The following is a 14,288-nucleotide window of genomic DNA, read 5'->3' on the forward strand; positions in this document are numbered from 1 at the left end:
TTGCCAGGCAGGGATAGGCATTCAACTAGCTGAAGCAAGTGAGCTGTATGACCAGGTTGGGAAGCTCATCTGTTTGTAGAGTCCAGGAAAGAGCAATGCAGAGCATTAGGCTGGAGGTCAAAAATGGGAAAGCATCCAGCTGGGTCGTTCAGAAGTCCAACGCTGTGAGGACACGTGTTTCCTTGAGTCACCTCTGCAGACTGAAGGATTTTTTTTTTGAGCTGCTCATTGATTCTCTTTTTTTTTCCCCATCCATCTTATGTTCACTAAGCACCTACCAGGTAGGCTGTGAGCCAGAGGCACTGCCCACATTACACACCAGCTGTACTCATATGGTCCCCATCCCTGTCTGTGATGGTTCTTTACTTTTTTTTCCCTTACTAAATCAGGTGGAAATTGTTTAGTTTTATGCATATGCGGTTCCTTCTCGTACCTTACATTTCCATAATGCAGTTTACCTCACACGCTATTGTAAATAGAATAATGATGTCAATGTAACACGGAAGGTGAGAGTGATTTTTCCCAAATAACAGCAGCTGAACACAGCAAGCCTGGAGTGCAAACTGCCCCTGTCCACCTTCTTTATTTTGGACACTTACTCTGCCTTGGAAGTGCTTTTAGGCAGTTCTCCCAGTCTTTGTGTAAAAGAGACAAACATAAAGTGGGAAACTAAAGAGATCCATCTTTAGCTTCACTACATTTTGTGCAAAGTCTGCAACTCTCTCTATTAGTGACATGTGATGTGGGGCCCTTGTCTCCATAACGCAGCACCTGCACCCTTCCTGACAGCCCTTCCATCAAGCTCCCTTCACATTTCTGTAGTGAAGGCCAGGGGTGCTGCAGCATTTTCTCATTAGAATTTGACATAGTATTTTTTAGATTATAGAAATATAGCCTTTATTTTGTTGACATATCTTTTTATTTTTTATTTTTCAATTACAGTTGACATTTAATATCTACACTAATAAAAGACAGGTATATAACATAGTGATTAGACATTTATATAACTTACAAGGTGATCACCCCAGTAAGTCTGGTATCCATGTGACACCATATATAGTTATGAGAATATTATTAACCATATTTCTTATGCATCCCCGTGACTGTTTTGTGACTACCAATTTGCAGTTCTTAATCCCTTCACCTTTTCACCCAGGCCCTCCAATCCCACTTCCATCTAGCAATCATCAGTTTGTTCTCTGAATCTCTGATGTTGACATATCTTTTTAACTCTACTAAAATCTTATTAGGATTGTTGTTTTTGTAAGATCTCTGCTTCCATGGGTTTAGAGTGGTTTGCTCTAGCTCTATTTTCATCATAAGCCCTGTTCTTTTAGTGAGCAGTCTTGCCCTAAAACCTGGCTTTGCGTTAAAGCAGAAATGCATTTACTGCACTGTGGCTGGAAAGCCAGTATGTAAGTGGAACAAGCTTATATATTCTGTCTACTCAGAAGTGCACCAGTATTCGGCTTGATAATATGGTCTTTTCAAGTGAAAGGCATCAGCGGCACTAAGTTGGGTGTGGGGGTGTGAAGGGGAGGGGGTGTCATCCTTAGGTCAAATAAATCAAAAGGCTAAGAAGCTATATATCAGATGGTGGTTTAGAGTCATCTTTATTCAAACCTTTCTACTCTTCCCTTATCAAGAGATGTTAAAGAAACCTTCAAGCTTTACAGACCTATTTATCAAAAGTTCAAATTTTAACATTCAGCCTAAATTTTAATAAAAGAAACTTTTATGCAGTTTAGATAGAAAAATAATGTTATATAGTGCTATAGATAGAGTCAAATTTTAACACTGTTGCATTTGAGCAAATTGAGAATATTTTATTTTAAAAAATATAATTTGATTTGCTAATTTTTGCCCTTTTTTTCACTCATCCTCATTTTCTGCTGACTTTCATGTGCTCTTCTGAATCTGGTATAATCAAGAGATTTATGTTATTAAAACAAATACTCTTACCTAATATCAAAGCAGGCTGATCATTAACATTAAAGAATAATAGTATAATATGAGTCAGTAGCCAACATTAAAAATTAATAAGATCATGTAACAAGAATTACTGTAATGACCTAGCCAGTGATTCAACACTAACATATTTTAATTAAAAACTCATTTAGTAATGACTAAGTCATTCACTAATGATCTCTAGAGGCAAAAAGAAATAGGGACCAATGTCTCTAAATAGCTTCCTATGATAGCATTTTAGATCAACAGAACTTAATCAAACTAAAACATAGTTATCACTCCCTCCTCAGATTTCACTCAATATATTATTTATATTTCACTTTTGACACATATTTTGCTTTAAACCTTACATTAAATAAACATTTCTTTAGTACCTATTCTGTTCTAGGCTGTGTGCCCTAGCCTCCTGAATCTTATTTGGATTATTCTGTCTTTTCCTGTTTTTCACCTAAAGTAAAACTCCAAATAATTTTCAGAATTAGGAGATCCAAGTCCTTACCTTGAGAGAGAGAAGCAAAAATGAGTGAGAGAACCAAAATTAACTAGATTTAAAGACTATGTAATCCATAAATATGATGGTTTAATAGAAATGTGTATCCTGGTCAGTGTGGTTCAGTTGGTTGGAACATCTTTCATACACTGAAAGGTCTTGGGTTCAATTCCCAGTCAGGGCACATACCCAGGTTGCAGGTTCCATCCAGAAAGGTGTGTGTACAGGTAACCAATCACTGTTTCTCTCTCTCATTGATGTTTCTCTCTCTCTCTCTACCTTCCTCTCTCTCTAAATTCAAATGTTAAAAATATGTAGAAAGAACAATTTATTATAACAAAGGAAGTGATTAATTCCCCCACTGCAAGTTAGGGAAAGCTTCCAGAGGTGGGTCTAGAGTCACAAAGGTCTGGATTAGTCTGGCTGGATTTTAGGGGGGTCAGGTAGACAAACGGAGGCTCAGAGGAAGGTTGAAACTATGCTGAAAAGAACCTAGTTTTCCCAAATAAAGTCATTTGGATTTTATGCTGTCAGTGATGGAAATCAAAAAGAGGTCTTTAAGTAGTACAATGACCTGATCAAGTGTGGTTTTGAGAAAGACAATTCTGAGTTCTCCTTGGAGGATACTAGTAATTGGAATAGAGGAGGTATGGACGAGAATAGAGACTGCTGCATTGCCCTGAGGCACATAATGAGCATCTGGACTAAGATAGAAACAGAGAAAGGAGAGAAAAGGCCGGATTCAGATGGCATTTCTGAGATCGAGCAAGGAGGGATGGTATTTGAAGGAGAGACTGGGGATGAAGATGCCTGTGAATCTGACTTTAGGTTGTGGTCAGATAGTGACATCATTGCCCAAGACTGTGAATACAGAACAGGTTCAGAGGAAAGATAAGCTGGTTTATAAAATATAGCATTTCATTAATTTGGGGACCATCAGAACATATTGGAAATATTGTATCTCTAGTCCAGGGGATGTAGGAGTCTAGATTTGGAGATCATGCTATGAAAGAACTCTGAGAGGTGAACAGTGAGAAAATTGTAAAAGGAAATAGCAGCCACCATTATGGAGAGCAAATCACTCTGAGATCAGATGTCATATGAATACTCTTCTTTATTCCATGCCCCTAGAAACCTAATGCCAATGTTAAAAGTTAGACTTTAGTCATTTCATTAGGCAACTTCCCAGGACATGGCTCACCACCTATGTCATCTTCAACACTGGAATTTAAATGGTTAGAGCATTCGTTTACAGCAGTCTTTGTCCAAACTGTTGTGGTTCCTGGATAACGGATACAAAATTGTGGATGGAGCCTTCTTCCCTTGAGTCTATGGGTCAATATTGCACTGAGGATCCAGTGATTTTAATTAATTTTTTTAAAGCAAAACTCTTTAAAAGGTCTCACTGAAAGCTATTCTTAACTACCCTAAATCTAGGATAAAAATCCAGGAAGCTTTAAGGTTGTTGCAATCCCCCGCTGCTGTCCATTTTCCCACATGATAGAGGGATGGAGTTCTCCAAGAAATGGAGCACCTTGGAAGGTTTGTTACCTTTCATCTACACAAATGTCTAAGGTTGTGTGGAATCAGTGCTTTTCAGGAATCTAGCATCATCCCCAAATATCAGTCTTTTTTCAATAATCATTGCATGAATCAAAATCACTTCCTACCACATGGTAGGTAATTTGAGAACCACTCACCTAAACTGTTGTGAACAGTAAAAAGTCAGTCCTTAGCTGTAAGCCTCAGGCATAAATAATCCTGGCCAAATACCTGAACAGCAAATATTAATATAAGAGTTCAATCACTGGCACAAGTGTCTGTATCATTAGGACAGAATGATCAAAGGAAAACAATTTTTTTAAAAGAGGTTTTGGGTAACCTACATATGTGCGCTTCTCTTGATATGTCATCAAATGACATCTGGAAATGAAAAACTATCAAAGTGTGAGATTTTCAGGAGATGAGAGAGGGAACACTGAAAAGGAATTAATTGCTTGGGGAAATCTCCAAGAAAAATCAATCTGAAATGAGGGATTTCCCTTTCTCTTGTCTAAGTAATATTCAGAAATATAGAGGGATGAAATAAAATCTCAACCTGATTTGACTTGTAGCCAGAACCAAAATTCATTCTTGTATTTCTGTTGATGACAACAACTTTTTAAAATTATAAGATGGAAATTTCTAACAACTATGGTGACTAGCTACTTTTTATAAGACTGGCATTTCAGATGAACAAAAACATTATTCAAGTAGGTTATTTTTACAATAGACAAAAAAAATCACCAAAGCAAATAACCACCCTCAACTTTTATGAATTGGGTCCCAGCCTAAGGATGCTAAGGTAGGAAGAGCATGCTGCTTGCCCAATGGTCATCCCTCCTTGACACAGCTCAGCACTGCTTAAAAGTCCCCTTGACACTTAAAAATTTTAACCTTTAAGTAATAGTATCAATTATAAGCCATATACTTTCTTTTTCTAATTTAAAAAGTATTTTTATTTTTCAGTTACAGCTGACATACAATATTAGTTTCAGGTGTACAACATGGTGATTAGACATTTATATAACTTAGGAAGTGATCACCCCAATTAGTCTAGTGTCTATCTGACACCATACATAGTTAATACAATATTATTGACTGTATTCCCTCTGCTGTACTTCACATCCACATGTCTGTTTTTATAACTAGCAGTTGCTATTCTTAAACCCTTTCACCATTTTCGCCTATTCTCTTAAACCCCCTCTCATCTGGTGACCATCAATTTGTTCTCTGTATCTGTGAGTTTGTTTGTTTTGTTTGTTAGTTTATTTTGTTATTTAGATTTCACAGATAAGTGAAATCATATGGTATTTGTCTTTCTCTGTTTGACCAATTTCACTTAGTATAATACCCTCTAGATCCATCCATCTTGTAACAAATGGCAAGATTGCATTCTTTTTATGGCTGAGCAATATTCCATTGTATATGTGTACCATATCTTTTTTATCCATTCATCTATCAGTGGGCACTTACTTTGCTTCCATATCTTGGTTATTATAAATAATGCTGCAATGCACATATCTTTCTGAATTAGTGTTTTAGAATGTCTTTGGAAATATACCCAGAAGTGGAATTGCTGGGTCAGCCATATGCTTTTCTTAAAATCTTAAACATTCAACATTTGGTTAAAAGACTGAGGAAGACAGTATTATTTTGTCCCTGATCTCTTTAAAATAGTCTCATTTTATGGTCACTCCTTTACGTGTAGCCATAAACTCAGAAAATAAGGGACATTTGAAGTCTCTTCTCTCCAACTTTGGCTTAGCTGTCAGAAAGTGAAGAGTAATCTGATTCTCACTATCTTCACACTACTTCAAAGATTTCTGACCCAGATATTTGTCAAATTTGAAGAAAAATGTGGCCATTTTCCAAAACTGTTACAACGTAATTGTTGCTCTAGAACCCCAGCAAGAAGAATGTAAGGAAAAGAGCAGGATAAGCAAGTATTCTCAAGTTTTATGTTCTACAAACTTATAAATAAAAACATTCTAAGTCTTAGAATCTAAGAGTTCTGAATTTCCATTTAAAATTATCTTGAAAGTATATAAAAATCAAATATAAGATGATTCTTTGTGTAGCTGCTGTGGTTTTTTTCTTCCTTTACTAGTAACAAATGATAACAAATCTAACACTGTTTCTTATCTCTTCAGAGCCACTCTTGGAAACTTGTGAGCTCAGAGCCACATTGAAGACTAGGCATGAAGAACTTTGGGTTGTCACTTGGCAATGAGAACAAAATCCACTTGAAGGTTCTAATACTTATAGGAAATCATCATCAAGGATATGTTATATCTCCAAGCTTCTACTTTTTAGTACTTTTTGTGTCAGGGAAAAGTCTTGATCTTAGCTTGGATTCTCATTCCTATTCTCTTGCCTGGAATAGACATGCGTATGAGTTATGTCCCAGAGCCCATGCCCTGCTTCTTGGATCATCTGTGGGTGCCCAGTTGCTCTCAGAGAGAGAAACCCCACCTTTACCAAAACCTGGTGAGTGCCTAGAGCAGCTATGGTGAGGAGACAGAGAATGAAAGCTGGTTCTTCCTGAGCCCCTTCTCCTGAAACACTCCCCTTTTCTCTCAGCATAAAAACCAAAGTTCTTGCAATGACCCGAAGGACCCTACAGTCTGGCCCTCCTTTCCCCTCTGTCTTTACCTCCTACCCCTCTAACCTTACCTGACCTACTACAGCCACCCATCTCTGTGTTCCTCTTCATACCTCAAGGCTTTTGCACCAACAGATCCTCTGCCTCTTTCATCAGAAATCTGCTTGGCTCCCTCCCTTAACACTGTCTGGTCTTCTCGAAAGGCCTATACTGACTCTCTGTTTAAGGCTGGACACCTGCCAGCTCTCTCCAGCACCTTCACCCTCCTTTATCACTCTCCGTAGCACTTACCTTCTGTTGTATAAAATGCACTTATTCGTTATATTTACTCTATGCCTCCCTCACTAGAAGGATCAAGAGGGCAGAAGTGTATGACTCTTTGCTCGCTTAGGTATCTCCAGCATCTACTATAAAAGAGTACCTGGCACATAGTAAGCACTCAATAACTCTCGAATGAGTGGATTTACTTTATAGCAGTTAGGAAAGTGATTTTATAAATCAAGCACTGTTCTTAGCAATGTCTAAATATTCAGTCATTTAAACCATGGTAAAAACCCCATAAAGAAGGAGCTGTTATCCCCATGTTATAGAAAAGAAAACTGAGGTGCAGTGAGGTTAAGTTAAATTGCCCAAAGCCACACAACTAGTAAGTGGCAGAACCCCTCCATGCTCCTAACCTGTTCTCTGCCAAATGAATGAATGAATGAAACATGGTGGAGTCTCCATTTTTTAGCATTTTGTCTTGAGCTTCCTACTATGACCGAATTAATGACCCCAGTGTTTGATGGGGACCTAATCAAATCATTGTGCCAGCCCTTTGCTTCCTAGAAGAAGAACTTGCAGTTTTTTAGGTCTCCAGGGCTGGTTTCAGGGAGAGAGAGGGACAAGAAGGCCTATATACTGGGGCCAGTTGTAAGAGGTACAAAAAGGATCAGAACAGAACACGCAAATGTAGAGCAACAGACTGGTGGGTCTCAGGCCCATTGGATGCGCTAGAGACCCTTCCTGTGGGTCCACCTTAGCATGCTTCTACCTGGCTGGGGGCTAATTCCAACCATCACAGGGGCCTAGAGCTACCTGTGGGACAGACTGACACATATTTACATACTAATTTATGCAGCTAGCTATAGCTTTTTGGAATGATTATTTCAATGTTTGGAAAACATTTAGGATGATTGAAAGGGGGTAATTAGAATTTGGGAGGAAGCGTATTTCTTACCAATGTTCCATTGAGTCAATACTTAGGGAATTTCTGCTAACAAACTGTTGCCAAATAAAGATCCTGCTGGGTTTTCTTTAATTAATGAGATGGCTTGGTTGCAATTATTCCATTAATTGTTTAAATGCAAATAAGTGCTATTAAAGACCTTGAAAATTCTTTCGTCTTAAATATGTTAAACCTTTTCCCGTGTCCTCTCATTCCTGTTCTTAATTTGCCTCCTAAATCCTCTTTTAATCAATGGTACCAAATCAGTGCTACCTAAACTCTAGCAGAATTATCACAAATCCTGAATCAAGGGAGTCAGAATGGAAGTAATGAATTGTATTTGTGCTCTTGAAGAAGCTAAGGATACACTGAGCCTGCATTTACTATGCAAACAAGCAGAGCAAACATAATGGAAGAAGGTGTAAAAATAGGAACTTTCAACAGTATAAACAGGCTATACTCTCTGATAAGATATCAATTTTGAATACATAAAGCTAATCTTTGAAAACTATACCTTCAGTGACTCTTAGATCCTCTTTATTATGGGGGAGGGGGGCCAGGGGCTGTGAAATGCTTGCTTTAATACAATTCTCTTCCCTGCCTGTCAGGATATGGGGCTGGGAGGTGGGGGAGCAGCAGGGAAGTCTCCCCCACAACCGTGCCTGACAAGAGGCTGTGATGGACGCAGCTGCGCAGCCAGGCCACCTTGAGGTGAGCCTGACAGCATCTCTTCCTTGGAAGCTTCATGGTCTGACCTGGAAGATAACCACGGACGAAAAGGGGAACACATTTTCCAGGGCCCTGCTTGCTTCAATGGGAGAATTCACCTCTGTGGGTTCCTTGCTCCTTTTCCCTCCAGCCTAACACCTCCACTTCAGGCTGTGGACATTTCGCAGCCGCACAGCTTGCCCCAGGCCTTCTTCTTTCTTTCTGTTTTTTAAGGTATTGGAAGTGCAATTTTATTCTGATTCCAGACAAAAAGGAATGGGAATGACAGTAATAAACAAGGACTCACCACTGAGTATTGTGACGTGACTGCAGCAGTCTTATATTTGAAACTCAATAAGGAAGCAACTGCATTCCAACACAGCTAAGTATGCAGGTCCCAAAAACGAAGGTGTTTTTTAGCTGCCACATTCACTCCAAAGCCCATTCATCTCCTTCCACGGCCCAGAGATCAAGCACAGGCCCCGCTGAGCTCCACGGTAAAGTGGCAAACACGCTGCACCACTGACACCCCAGGACAGTCGCCTATAAAACTGGACTTCCGACTCGGGGCTCCAGCTTCCCTTTCTCACAGGCCGTCATCGTCCAGGAGAGCAAGAGTCTGAGCAACCTCTCGATCGGGCTCATACTGTGCTGCCAAAGCTGGGTCCAGGACAGCCTCTGGTGGGTCAAGAACGGGCACGGCAGCAAACTCCCACTTAGGGTCTCCAGTGAGTTTTCTAGGCTCCCAGAGGAAGGGCTTTTCAAAGTGATAGTTACTTTTGGCAGCCGTGTCGTAGTACTGAAGATTCTTCTTGCGGTAGAAGACAATTGATTTTGCCTTAACATTCCCGTCCTTAGTATCCACTTTGTTGCCACACAACACTGTGGGGATGTTTTCACACGCTCCGTACCAGATCTCGATGCCAGTTAGGCACATTCTTGTGAGTCACTCTCGAAGTTACAGCAAACATTAAAATGGCACCCTGGGCTCGCCATTAGAAGTCCCCGAACTTCTCCTGGCCCGCTGTATCCCTCACATTGAACATAGTAGGCCCTCTGTTGGTGTGGAACATGAGGGGATGGACTTCCACACCCAGGGTGGCTACTTACTTCTCAAATTCCCCAGTCAGATGGTGTTTCACGGATGTAGTTTTCCCAGCCCCACCATCGCCAACCAATATAAGTTTGAACTGAACTTGGGGTTCTCCTTGGGCGGCCATAATGATGTCACTTCCAGAAGCCTCTCTGGGCCATCTGACTGAGAGCTGGAAAGACGGCAAAAGGGTAATTCCACTCTAGGACTTCTATGTCTAGATTCTACAGAAGGTCAACTTGACCCTGCAATATCACTTTATATCTACCCAGGCAGTCCATGTGTCTTCAGAAATGGTAAGGAGAGTGAGCACCAAAGCCCCATCAAAGCAAGTCTAGCCCCAGAGGGGTGTCTCCAGCACAGAAGTTCTCCCACCGCAGACACAGCTGATTCTCACAGCCAATTGGCCTGGAGGTCAATTCCTCACAGTGATAACTACAACAATCAAGGCTTAACTACAAGACTGTGCACAAAGCCCACAAGGGGGTGCACCAAGAGTGTCTACCTCAGGTAATTGGGACACTTAGCACAGAAAGGCACTCTATCGACACAGCGAAGCATAAAAAATGCCGAGACAAAGAAACAGGACACAAACGACAGAATTGGAGGAAAGCAAACTGTTGGATATAGAGTTCAAAACCACACTTTTAAGGTCTTTAAAGAACTGTTTAGAAGTCGCCGATAAATTGAGTAAGGCCCTCGAAAAGACTGGTGAGACCGCCGATAAATGTAGTGAGATCCTCGAAAAGACTGGTAAGACCGCTGATAAATGTAGTGAGATGCTCAAGAAATCTAATGAGACCCTCGATGTTGTGATAAAGGACCAACTAGAAATTAAGCATACACTGACTGAAATAAAGAATATTATACAGACTCCCAACAGCAGACCAGAGGGTCACAAGGATCAAGTCAAAGATTTGAAATACGAAGAAGTAAAAAACACCCAACCGGAAAAGCAAAATGAAAAAAGAATCCAAAAATACGAAGATAATGTAAGGAGCCTCTGGGACAGCTTCAAGCGTACCAACATCCGAATTATAGGGGTGCCAGAAGATGAGAGAGAGCAAGATATTGAAAACCTATTTGAAGAAATAATGACAGAAAACTTCCCCTACCTGGTGAAAGGAATAGACTTCCAAGTCCAGGAAGCGCAGAGAACCCCAAACAAAAGGAATCCAAAGAGGACCACACCAAGACACATCATAATTAAAATGCCAAGAGCAAAAGACAAAGAGAGAATCCTAAAAGCAGCAAGAGAAAGAAAATCAGTTACCTACAAGGGAGTACCCATATGTCTGTCAGCTGATTTCTCAACAGAAACTTTGCAGGCCAGAAGGGAGTGGCAAGAAATATTCAAAGTGATGAATACCAAGAACCTACAACCAAGACTACTTTATCCAGCAAAGCTATCATTCAGAAGTGAAGGCCAGATAAAGAGCTTCACAGATAAGAAAAAGCTAAAGGAGTTCATCACCACCAAACCAGTATTATATGAAATGCTGAAAGGTATCCTTTAAGAAGAGGAAGAAGAAGAAAAAGGTAAAGATACAAATTATGAACAACAAATACACATCTATCAACAAGTGAACCTAAAAATCAAGTGAATAAATAATCTGATGAACTGGTGATTGTAATAGAATCAGGGACATAGAAAGGGAATGGACTGACTATTCTTGGGGCGGAGGGGGGGGGAAGGGGTGTGGAGGTGAGTGAATAGATTAGACAATAATCGTGCACCTATGGATGAGGACAGTGGGTGGGGAGTGAGGGCAGAGGGTGGGGTTGGAACTGGGTGGAGGGGAGTTTTGGTGGGAAAAAAGAGTAACTAATGTAATAATCTGAACAATAAAGATTTAATTTTAAAAAAAAGAGGAAAAAAAAAGAAATGGTAAGGAGTGTACTTGCTCCAATGCATTCTTTTCTGGGGGCAGAGCCTTACTTCTAAATAGACAGTTATTTTTGCTCAGACCCTACTTGTTGTTAATGTCCTATAAAGTTATATGGGTCTATATTACCATGGCTTGGGCATTAATTGTGCACAAGATGCTTTATTAGCTAACATGTGAATCAGTCCTTGCATATGTCATTATATTACTACTGTGGTCTCCAAGTCAGGTGTCGTGTTGCCAGATAGGAATAAGTCCACAGCCAAACAAAAGAGCGGGAGAGCAGAGCAGGGTTTCAAGTTGCTGTGGCAGATCAGTTCCCTCCTACACTAAGTGATTTTCCAAATCAGTCCATCACCGATCAGAGGCTGTTTGGCAGGTGTGCATACTGGGTGGCAAGCAGGCCGTGGTGTATTGCTAAAGATATGCTGATGATGTGAACACAGGTGTTTGGCAGAAATAACATTCCAAATACTATTATAGGCAAATAAAAATGATGGCTTATGTACAATAGGAGCTATCTCTGTCTGAATTAAAGGCTAGATGTACCAAGAGAAGGCATTTTCTCTCCAAAAGGCTTCAGGATGAGAACATGGCTTGATGAATAACACAGAAAAGAAATGGAAGACACAAGGGCTATCCCAAGTACTCCTTGGGTTTAGCTGTCAGAATAATTCACCATTCAATCAAATTAATAAATATTTGTCACATGCTATATTTTATGCTTAAGGGTCATAAAAAAATCGGAGCTCTAAAACACCTGGAAATTTTCCAAAGTTTTCTTGTTTTTATTCTCATCTCGGTTTTTCTTAAGCCAATGGTTATAGAAGATATATTCCTTCTTAATCTATTGTTTAATGGTTCAAATGAACAACAGGCAGAGAAGCTTATTAAATTAGTTCAAGGTTACCTGTAAACAGGCCTTCGTCTTATCTAATTTAAGAGTACACTTGATTTATAGCATGGCTGATCTTGAATGATTTTGATTGATAACTAGAAACAATTAACTAGAGACATAAATTAATATCCTATAATCTTGACAGATTTCATAAAGGATCCAATGTGAAGATTCACATGGCTAATAAACTTGAAACTATTAAAATAACTCCAGTTATATTTTATTTTTCTTAGTGATTTGAATGTTTAAGAGGGCAGAAATCTTCAAATTTCCCTTCAATTTAGAAAGTGTTATTAATGGAATATTGTTATAATGTCGTTGTTTTACATACTTTGGAGATAGTTAACATCTTATGTTTATCAGAGATTGCGCTGAGAGTTGATAAGCACTTTCTAGTTGTGGTAATATGCTCTATTAATAGGGTCTCCTGTAGATTTTCATTCTAAGTTTTGTCTCTCCTTTTCTTCTGGTAAGCCTAGATGACTAATGCAAGTACCCTAAAGGAACAGGGACGGGACAGATTGTTTTGAAGCCAAGGGATCTCTCAATATAAGAGCAATTTCTTGGTCCAAGCAATGTCAGGGGTAAGGGCAGCGACATAATGAGCACATGAGAAAAGTAGAAAGTTCTGAAAGTTCTCTAACACACCTAGCCCTGACCTGACTCTCAGCCTCTCAGTAGCACAGAAGCCATCTGTCTTAGCTCGGGCCGTTATAACAAAATACTGCAGACTGGATGGCTTAAACAACACATGTTCATTTCTCACAGTCCTAGAGGTGAGAAGTTCAAGATCAAGGTGCCAGCTGATTGGTTTCCTAGTGAGGGCACTCTTCCTGGCTTGAAGATGACTGCATTCCCACTGTGTGCCCATATGATGGAGAGAGAGTGTGTGTGCATGCTATGGGTTCTCTTCCTTTTCTTATAAGGGCATTAAGTTCATTATGGAACCCCACTCTCATGACTTCATCTAACCTGATTACTTCCCAAAGGCCCCACCTCCAAACACCATCACATTGGGGTCAGAGTTTCAATATAGGGATTTTAGAAGGAAGCAAACATGCAGTTCATTATACCATAATAACTCTTGTCTTGTCACAGGTATCCACGTCCACCCACAAGAGAAATAGCCCCAACTGAAGAGAAAATTTGCTTTATAGTCAATTTGGCTGATGTGTACCAATTTCTCAAGGCCAGGGATGTCTCTTGATTAAAATATATTATTTGTTTTGTTTTAAGAAATTTTATTTAAATTTTTATAATAAAAAAACATTGCCCTTTTATATTCTCTTACTATGAAACTAATAGAATGGCCTAATTTTATTTCTGGTATCAATGTTAATTTTATTTTTTGTTTTTATTATTGATAGATTTTAAGTATTGATAATATTTTTAGTTATTTTTCATTTTTAATTCCAGTTTACATTCAATATTATTTTGTATTAGTTTCAGGTATATAGCATAGTAGTTAGATAATCATATACTTTACAGCAAAGTTTTCTCCTGATATTTCCGGTACCCCTGCACCATACATAGTTATTATAATACTAGAGGCCTGGTGCATGAATTCATGCACGGGTGAGTTCCCGCCTGTTGGACGGGGGTGGGGGGGGGGGTGCCAGTGGGTGGTTGGCCAGCCGGCCCTGCCCCCTCGTCAAACTCCCGGTTGAACTCCTGGTCAAACGCCTGGTCGAGAGGGCAATTTGCATATTAGCCTTTTATTATATAGGATTATTGACTATATTCCCTATGATGTTCTTTACACCCCATTGACTTTTTATACGTATCAATTTGTACTTCTTATCCCTTTACTTTATTCACCCAGTGCCCCAATTTTCCTTCCCTCTGGATCTATGAGTCTGTTTCTGTTTTGTTTGTTCATTTATTTTGTTCTTTG

General features: G+C 39.6%; 1 protein-coding gene and 1 pseudogene across 1 annotated transcript in view; one reads left to right on the forward strand and one right to left on the reverse strand.

Annotated features, from left to right (window-relative positions):
- The window catches only part of KCNQ5 (potassium voltage-gated channel subfamily Q member 5), a 179,524-nt gene that overhangs the window by 21,583 nt on the left and 143,653 nt on the right, over window positions 1–14,288 (forward strand). The gene's annotated exons all lie outside the window — the stretch shown is intronic.
- Window positions 9,104–9,737, reverse strand: LOC102424192 (annotated as a pseudogene).

Source organism: Myotis lucifugus, unplaced genomic scaffold (assembly GCF_000147115.1).
Source record: "Myotis lucifugus unplaced genomic scaffold, Myoluc2.0 scaffold_59, whole genome shotgun sequence".
NCBI lineage: Eukaryota > Metazoa > Chordata > Mammalia > Chiroptera > Vespertilionidae > Myotis > Myotis lucifugus.